Here is a 9,830-nt window from a genome sequence, read left to right on the forward strand (position 1 = left end):
CTTTCAACTTGGAAAAGAAACATTCACAGTGTAGCCATGATCAGAGTTCCTTATAATTGCCTTCCTGATATGTCTCCTCCTTGAGTTTAATAAAAAAGCCCCATTACAAAAACAAAACAAAACAAAACAAACAAAAAAAAAAAACAAACAAAACCAAAAAACAAACAAACAAACAAAAAAAACCCCACTCTACCTGAAAGAGAGATTCTTTTTCACATTCATGTGGGAACAACTGAACACTTTCGATAAAATTAGTAGTAATTCAGGCTGGTCACATTTTGTAATTGAGTCTGAATGTTTGGATTCAACTCAGACAAATGTAAGAGCTCCACCTAGGAGCTACTAATTTATACTTCAGGAGACATATTTTCAACTCATGCAAAAACTCATGGTTTGTATGTTTTAGGATATCACTTTGTTCTTTCCTGTCACCTTCCATTTTTTACGTAGCCCTTTTCAAACATTGAGAAATCAAGCTATCTGAAGAGTTAAATAAAGGACTGTACCTCTAAGATTATAGGAAAACCAAGACAGCGTTAAATGGCTGCCTTGGAATGATAGAGGCCCAGCTGAATGTAGATCTAATGTCCCTCCATTGCTTCTCCAACCCAGAAGAACATCTTCTCCCTTCAAAGTCCTTAACAGACTTACGGCATTTGCAGGGTGACTGGCCTTGAGTGTGCCTGCTCTGTGCCCTTCATTCCTTTGCAATTTACACTGATACAATATAGCACTTTACAGCCTGACACACCATTCAGAAAGAGATGTGAATTTTATCTTGAAAGCCATAGCTATAGAGTGGGCAGGAGGGACATGAACATTTGCAGCAGAAGTCTACAGTAATGGAAAGAGATTAAGCTGCACAGTTCAGACACTACTGCTGGTCATCTTGCTTTGTCAGGTCTAAAACAAAGTGTCTTTCTAGTTCCACACCGCTTGGTTGTGTCCTCCAGCTTCATCTCCAATTTCATATGGCTTTGGCAGCAGGGCAAGGGACTTGCTTTGACCACTCATATATTTACATGATGTTCAGATGATGTGGATAGAGATCTTGTCACTCTGGCTTTGAAGGTACTCTCATTTGCTTCACATTAGATGGTACCCATAAGCACCTCCTTGACAGCTGGCCAGTGAAAACATTCATGGGAGCTGAGCCCAGCTGAGCTCAAAGTTCAGACTACCAGGAGCTGGCTGCAGTGACAGCTAGAACTTCTTGGAAAAAATAATCCCTTGTGCCTACAGACCACATCCAATAAAGGCAGCATCGGGTCCTCACCCAATAACTTAATACTGTGTCTGCATCTGAACAGATGCGTCAGAGCATGGGTCAGTCTCTCCAGCAAAAATGCAGCTGCTTGAAAACTCTATAAACTGGAAGTTCTGTTTTCTGCTTAGCAAGTGCTCTGCTCATACCATAAAATAGTGCAGGTATTGCAGATGTGATGGGATGCCTCACTAGAAATATTTTCTTTCAACAGAGACACAGCCACACTGACTACTAATCTGCCCAGAGTCTCTGTGGGAGAAATGAGGTGGCTGATATCAGTAGGCTATAGTGCAAATCTAGGAAGTTCTGTAGTGGAAGATGATGCTTAAGATGGAAAAACTCCCTTTCGTCCACAGCAGCAAGGCAGGGAGCAGGAAGCAGCTGAGGGAAAATGTGAGTTCCAGTCTATAAGTGTAGCTTCCCATTTTTGAACATGTTTACAGCTGTCAAAATCTTGGTATGGCAAAGACTCACAGGTTATATAGATTATCATGAAGACTGGAGCAGAGAGGAGCTCTGGCAATGGGTCAGAAGTTAGGAATGACAGTCAATGCCTAGAGCCCTATATCTCCATTACAGGAGGAACTGGGTTGGCTCATGCCTGCTGTTTCCCTTTCTCTCAAAGCCAGGGACTCCAGTTGCCCAGCAGTTCTCACACTAGTTCAGCTTTGCAGTTAGATAATTAGCCTCAGAATGAGAACTCCACATTAACTACTCATAAGCCATAGCTGAGTTTATGCTCACTGTTCCTCACTGGAAAGACTGAATTCAGACAAAACTGAACTGGAGTTGTTTTCTGCAAATTCCACCCAGTCCTGTGAAAAACAACCCTAGGACTCATCAAGGGGGAAAAAAAAGGTAAGAAAAAGAGAGAAAAAAAAAAATTTGGCTTGTCTGTCTGATGCCTCTCATGCTGGGTCCCAGAGGGGACATAGAATCACCTCTGAACAGGCTGCAAAGTGTAGGGCACACCCATGATTTTTCCATGAAAGCTGTAGGACTCCTTGCCCTTAAATGAGCTCTACAAAATTCTCAGCAACCCAGAAGCTGGTGTGGATTGCAAGGCCACTCACTTGGGCACAAAGGAACAGAAGTATTAAGTGGGAGGCAGTGAGCATCCTAAGTGGAGCAAACCTGCCTTGCACAAAAGCATTTTTAGCAGACATGTAACCATGTGGCTGAGGGACAAACCACTGAGTAAAATACACCCCAGCACATCTCTGCTTGGTGGCAGTAGGCTGTGTGCCGTCTCCCACTCTGCCAGCTGTGCCAGGGAAGCTGAGGCTACACAAACACACACACACTCCCAAAGGAATCACAGGGTTATCACTCACACTGACCAGCACCATGCCATAGGTACACACTGCCTATCTGTATTCTGGCGTACCCAGGTGAATTATTCTATTTTAGGGCACCACGTGGAGCCTGAGGTATGTAAGGCCTCCAACAGCACACTATATAGGTCACTCTGCAAATTTTTTTCTATGGATATTTCATCCTCTGATGCTTGTATATATCAGGAATAACTTTGCTGAAGTTAATTCATTTCTGCTCTGGACCTTTGCACATCATAGCTGCTGGCTGGAATATATGGCAGTAATCAGTAAAAATATTTATCAGCACGCTAGGTGCAGCTCTGCTTTGGATCAGTAAAGTAGGACATTGCGTGTAAGGAGACTAATTGGTATTTTAAGTCTGCCTTTTTTAATCTGACTTTTTTGTTGTTTGGTTTCATGGATCAGAGCCAGCAATATTTTGGCTGTTACTGGAACATCATCACAGCTGAGTAGCTGTGATTCGTAACAGTTACTGTCTGAGTGAATAATGTTACTACTTTAAAAGCACTTCAGCAAGATACTAATGCAGAATGTGTAACTCAGAGGCACGCCTTTACCTCACACCCTTTCAGAGAAGCTCTAATCTTCAGAATTTTAGGGACTTTTTTTAGCTATTTAAGAATCAGTACTCTGTATTCAAATTATGAATCATTCAGTTTGCGGAGACTTCAGCGTTATGCCAATCATGCACACATGTGAAAAATGAAGGGGTGGTCTATGCTCTGACCAGTAATCTTCCTGCTACAAGCATGAGAGCTTGATTACAGCAAGCAGGGTGTGCATTTTAGTAATGGCCCATTCTTCTTCAATAAAAGGAAGCCTGGAGACTTTTCTACATGACAAAGCATTTGGCAACAACGTTGTTTTGAAGCATTTCCTCCCCTGGTCACTTATTTCTACTCCTGTCAGCTCTTTCAGTTGCACTAACACGTCTTTTGTAGGGCTGCCCTATGAACCAGATCAGGAAACTGATCCAGGTTAAAAATTAGCCAGCACAGGAGGGGGAAAAAAAAAAAAAAAAAAAAAGCACAGCAAGGAACTGGCACAATGGCAAAAGCAGAGCGTGGTGGCACAGAGACAGAACGAGCACACAGTGGTATGGGAAGGAAGTACGAATGCCTGAAATCCTCATTATCACTGAATACTTGGGGGTCGTGAGAAAAACAGAGTCAGCATCTCAAGATGTGCCTTTACAAATTAAGTGTAGTTTTGTCAACTAGAAACATGGAAAAAAACCCACAATCTCTGATCCACAAAATCCACGGAGGTAAAAACCTCTGCTAAGGTGTAAAATAAATACAACACATAGCAAGAGCCTGGAAAAGACCTACTTGTCTCCTCCAGCTGTAGCTGATCATTTACTTGAAACAGCTGTTAAAAAGACCAGGGTGCACACCTGTGAAATGATTCCTTCAGGAAAGTCAATTTCCTAAGCAGAGGAGACACGAGTGGCCTTAGAAAAGGAATAGTTTTGCAAAATCTGACATGGAGTTTGTGTATAAATTAGATAGGGAACTATGATTCTGCAAGAAGAGAAATCCTGGCATTGACAGGAAAGGGTCAAGCAACTCTTAGTGGCAGCTTCAGAAGAAAATGCCTGATCGGTCTCCTGGCTTTTGTGGTGCTGTTCTCCAGTGTTTGAAGAGGTGAGAGATCTGTTGAAAACAGATGGGGACAGAAGGAGCTACAGTAATGAATAGTAGCCGGTCACCTGCTTATGTAGTCTTCTGTGAAGTTACAACTTGGGTATTTTGCTTGGGGCAGGGAAGATGGCTTTCTTATGTTGGTAGCTGTGTGGCTCCAACTGGATAACTAAGTTCATAGGTTTATCGTCCAGTTTAGACATGCCCTAATGAGAAAGGTGTATATATAAGTTGTTTTCAAAAAACTCTTATGTATTCTGACAGTAAACAGTCTCTATTAAAGAAAAATTATTCATGTTTCCTACTTTGGTTCAGTAAGTACTTGGTAAGAGCAGAGCAGGCCTGAGCCTCTACAAATCTAACAATGAAATAAAAGCTTAATGTGTAACTCAGAGGCACTCCTTCACTTCACACCCTTTCAGAGAAGCTCTAACCTTCAGAATTTTAGGGACTTTTTAAAGATTTCTTGAAGGCCTTGCCTGCTCTAGCACTTCAAAGATGAGACTTCACTGAAACATTGCCTGGCCTCTGCAAGATCATGAGATGCAAAAATACACTGCTGTAGGATAAGGTTTAGTTCTCTGTGGGCTGTGAGGAGGGCTGTTGAATTGTACATATACTAGACCCTTAAAACTGGTGTTAGTGTGCTTTGATAAAGCATATTGTTGTGCTTCAAATTCTAGATATGACAGTAAATCCAACTGGAAGGAAGAATAGAGATACCTTGCAATAAGGGTGATGTGAGCTATTTCATTCCATTTCTGCCTTGCTAAAAAAAACCTTTTTGGAAAGCCTGTTGCTGAAAGCAAGAGGGACATGTTTACTGGTTTTGGTTTCCAGGTACTAGATAATGGTGAGCAGGCTGTTAGGAGAATGTCAATTAATATATATAATTTATACCATGTAATTAGGGAATTTTTATTCAATACCTGAACACTGAAAGTCATGTCACCTAAGTTTTGCTATGTGTCAGCATCCCTTCTGACTCTTGAGGGCTCCTTGCACCCAGAAAAGCTTCACTCTGATGTGTCTGTTGTTAACTTCTGCTTGTGCCCAACATTTTGGATTGTGGCTTGGGCCACTTATTTTTGTTTTTAGCTCTGCATGGACACTTAAAAACCCCAAAGAAACAAAAAGAACAAAAAAATCCACCCCTCACAAACAAACAAAATTTCTCAAATTTTATTTAAGGTTATGTTCTCTCTTTTGTACAGTGAATGGAAGTAGTGAGAGAGAGGAGAAAATAAGCTCTACTCTCACAATGTGTGAACATAACTTCAAGAAGCATTGCCCATTATGAACATTTTTTAGACTGCCTTAGTTCTGTGTAGGTTCCTGTTTTATCCTTTAACACATGCTATTGCAATTTAAAGTTTAAAAGTGTTCTGAAAACATGCCATTTCAGAGATTAGGTGAGAAGGTTTAATTCCATGACTAATAATACTACTGTGTTGCCAAAGCCTTCTGAAAAGTGTTCAATGGCTTAGCTTGTTTTTAAGGTAAGAGTGTAATAAATATACTGGGTGAAAATGTATGTTGTCTCCATGCCTGAAATAGAGTTTGCCAGTTCAAGAGCAGATTGGTAGTGTGGACAAGACAATGATGACAAATCTGGAAGGTGTGCTGACGGTGAGCCTCATTCTGTCATCCTGTAATATAGGTAAGACCAATTTTTGTTTTCCTTGCTCGACCACTCCCCCTCAGAGGGAAGGGGAACCAGTAGACATAATCACAAGTCATCAACAAAACAAGTTTTGTGTTGTTTCAAGAGCTAGGAAATTAAAAACCACTGTTGTCAGCAACACCTCATACTAGGTACTCTATTCTTCCCTGTATGATCAAAAATTATTTCAAAGAAAAATGAGTGCATGCTGATACTGCTCCGGTAGTGATTTTTCCATGTGTAGGAGGTCAGGCATACTCATGGTCTGCTCTTGGGAGGCAGAAGAGTAGTTTCAGATTTATTTTTTTTTTACAATTTTCAGATGATCCAAAAAAACCTCAATTAAAAAAACTAACTAAACAACGCAGACAAATAGAAATTAAGATTGCAACTTACATTGAGTGTGTTTTAACTTAGCATCAAGATTTTGTGGTTCTTTCTTCCAGCTCAGTTGCTAGCTGGTGGTTTTCTGTGGCAATCACAGGCACTTTGCATCTTTGACTTTCTATATTCAAGCGTGTCCGGTCCCTCCCCCATTAGCAAATACTTATGTATCAGTTATCCCTTTGCAAATGTCTTCTTGAAAGATACACGGTGTAGAACAACCCATTAGTAGTTGCCAAGAACTTTAAAATGGAAGGGTGGTCAACCCAGAAATCATACTGAAGAAAATTTATTTCTTTCTTCCCCATCCCCTGCTGCTTCCTATTCACAAGTTCTAAAATCTCTATTCTAAAAGAAGTAGCTCCATGATGGACTACAAAGAAGATGAATTACAAATATCCCCGTATCCTAGACCCTTTGTATTAATTTAGCTACTGTTGCAGTGGTAAGTCATTTGCTCTGCTGAGGAGAAGCAAGGGATGCTTCTGGACAGGTCAGGAATCATTCAGGGCACTCAATGGAGACTGTGTGTATCTGAGTGCAAAATGGTAGCTGTAAAAGACAGTTTGTCTTTGTCTCAAACATTTGGTAGAGAAAGAAATATGGTTGTGTCTAGAATTGAGTGGGACCTTTTCTATTTTATTTTCTTCTCTAACACAGCAAGGATCAGCTTTTGATCTTGTGCACAAATTGGTTTTTCCCTACACCATCCCATATTTGGCACGATTTTTGCATTGAAGGAGAAAGTTTACCCAAATGTTATCATCTTTGTTCTTGATGTAATGTCTGTCTTCACTATTGGGTTCAAGCCTAGACAGCCCAATAGCTAAAATAGAAGTGCCCACCCAACAGTACAGCTATGTTATTGCTAAACCTGGTGAAGCCACTGTGAGCTGTCAGTGGTAGAAACCTCAGGGAGAAAGATGACAGACAGGGTAACACACAAACTTAGTAAGATTCATGCTTGCCCAGCAAACAAAGGAGAATGCTGGCAGATAAATACAGATAACTATAAAAGTAATGCTGATATGTAGCTTATGCCTTCTGATGCTCCCCAGACTATCAGCGTTGCTCCTGCTCTATACACAAGCATGTATGTTACTCCTGTCTAACAAAATGCTAAATGAAGTAGAATCCCTTAACATCCATACAGCAGGCAGCCAGGGTGAACAGACTTCAGGAAGCGGCCAACTCGCTTGACTCCCCAAGCAGCAGCTGAATTGTCATGAATTAAATGGACCATTAGTCTGACTCAATGGGGCATTTCTCATGAGGGTTTGATTTTGTTCACAGCAATACTCTTCAGAGGCACTCAGGGGTTTGCAGTGCTCTGCCACAACTGGAGTTGTGCCTGAGAAACTGTGAGAGGGCTGTGCACACAGGTCTTGCCTTCTGGGAAGGCAGTCTGGTGAAATATGGGAAGGAGCATGATACCAGACCAAGGCAGTACTGCTAACATGCCCACATATTAAATTTTTTTTAACTAAATAGCCACTCTGAAAAACTGGGAGGAGGCTCCAGGGTAGGAAACTGTAGCCATGCAATGCCTTGGCTTGAAAAGAAAAGGGGTATGAATGGCAACCCGATTCCTTCCTGGTAAGATGCCAGTCATTTCGGCACTTTTGTTTCACAGTGAAGTACAAACTTTTTGCAAGATACTACTGCTTTCCTATCAGAGGCATCAGAAGTCAAGTAACACCAGCAACTCAAGCAATCCCTATAATTCATTCAACAGACCATGAATTAGGGCTTCTGAGTGGGCAGATCCTCTTCAGTCCTGTTGTCTGTGCTATGCAAGTGGAAAACTCCAGTAAAAAGGTGAGGTTGGACAGGTGAAAATGGTAGAACTTTGTAAACTATGCTATTCTTTTGGCCAGGGCTCCAGCAATGTACACAGTGAATAGTGACTTAATCAGCTGACCCACTCTAAACCAGTCATGCCCCTATACAAAGTCTGCACTCTAGCAGGGAAGGTAGTGTTTGTTACTGTAGAAATTAAAGATTTTGAGGAATCAGAGGGGAAGGCCTCCTGTACCCACTATACCAACTAACAAACTCCTCCCCATGAGAAGACACCAGACAGGAGTTCCTGAACTTGTTACTAGGGCTAGTTAATGGGGAGGACTTCAGGCTGAAGGTTACATAAGAAATGTAGTCTACATCACCATAATGGTTGAAGAGCTATAACCTGCTATGCCTTGTGTACGCCAAGTCAGAATTCAATGTTATTTTTCATATATGCTTGAGTGGACTTTATACAGGTGAGTTATTGGTGGAGATCTAAGGGATGAGTGGAGTTCAAAAGTTGTGCTAAGGACTGAGCAAAGGCGGGAATGGTCAACACTGACGTAACAATACTCAGAGCTGAGAAGATTTTCCCGTATTACATGCCTCTCATAGGTTACCATAGAGAAAAAGGATAAAGAGGGAATGGAAGAAAAGACAATAAAGAGGGAAAAATGGAAGTTAAGCCAGCTGGCAGAGCTCCGACAACCTTTTGCACAGCTGAGAGATCCTGTTGTCACCATCTCGGTGAAGAACTGTTAAAAGCAGCAATGTTGCAGATCAGTGATCACCTGTGGGCCTTGACAAGCCCCTGAGGAAGGACATCTGTAACTTCTTAGGTTGTGCTGCCTCCCGCTTCCTGGCCAGCTCCAGCCTCAGTTACCAGCCCAAGTAATAGCACATTGCCTATGACAGCAGCACCTTGGCCCAGGCAGTCTTTAAGCAACTGCTTGAGAGGAAAGACACCAGTGCTCACAATGCCAAGCAGGGCTCAGGACCCCTTTCTTGTGGGCCAGGAAGACCCATTTCTGCCTTGCAGCGGTTACTTGCAGTTTTTAATTGCCTTGGAGCAACCTCCTAGGGACTGAGGTGAGGCATGGTGTGTTGATTTCTGTGAAGCCTGGCACCAGTTGTGACCAGCAGCATGGACAGCAGGGCCTGAGCCACCTCCTCTGTGAGGGCTGCCAGCCCTGCTCCCAGCGCTCTGCCCTGGCGTGGCCACCGTATCTGGCCCTGGTCAACAGCAGCAGTGTGTGCCCAGGTGGCCAAGAAGGCCAACAGCATCCTGGCCTGTATCAGCAATAGTGTGGCCAGCAGGACCAGGGCAGTGATCGTCTCCCTCCACTTGACGTTGGTAAGGCTGCAGCTCGAACCCTGTGTTCAGTTCTGGGCCTCTCAGTTCAGGGAGGACATTGAGGTGCTGGAGTGTGCCCAGAGAAGGGAACGAAGCTGGTGAAGGGTCTGAAGCACAAGTCTGATGAGGAGCAGCTTGAGGGAGCTGGGGTTGGCTAGCCTGGAGAAAAGGAGGCTCAGGGGGCACGTTTTTGCTCTCTACAACTACCTGAAAGAAGATTGTAGCCAGGTGGGGATCGGCCTTTTCCGCCAGGCAACCAGTGACAGGAAGACAGGGGAGGTTCAGGTCGGCCATGAGGGTGAATTTCCTCACATAAAAAGGGATTAGACGTTGGAAAGGGTTGCCCAGAGAGGTGGTGGAGTCAACATCCGTGCAGGTGCTAAAGAAAAAACTGGAC

The sequence above is a fragment of the Corvus hawaiiensis genome, chromosome 6 (genome assembly GCF_020740725.1).
Source record: "Corvus hawaiiensis isolate bCorHaw1 chromosome 6, bCorHaw1.pri.cur, whole genome shotgun sequence".
Lineage (NCBI taxonomy): Eukaryota > Metazoa > Chordata > Aves > Passeriformes > Corvidae > Corvus > Corvus hawaiiensis.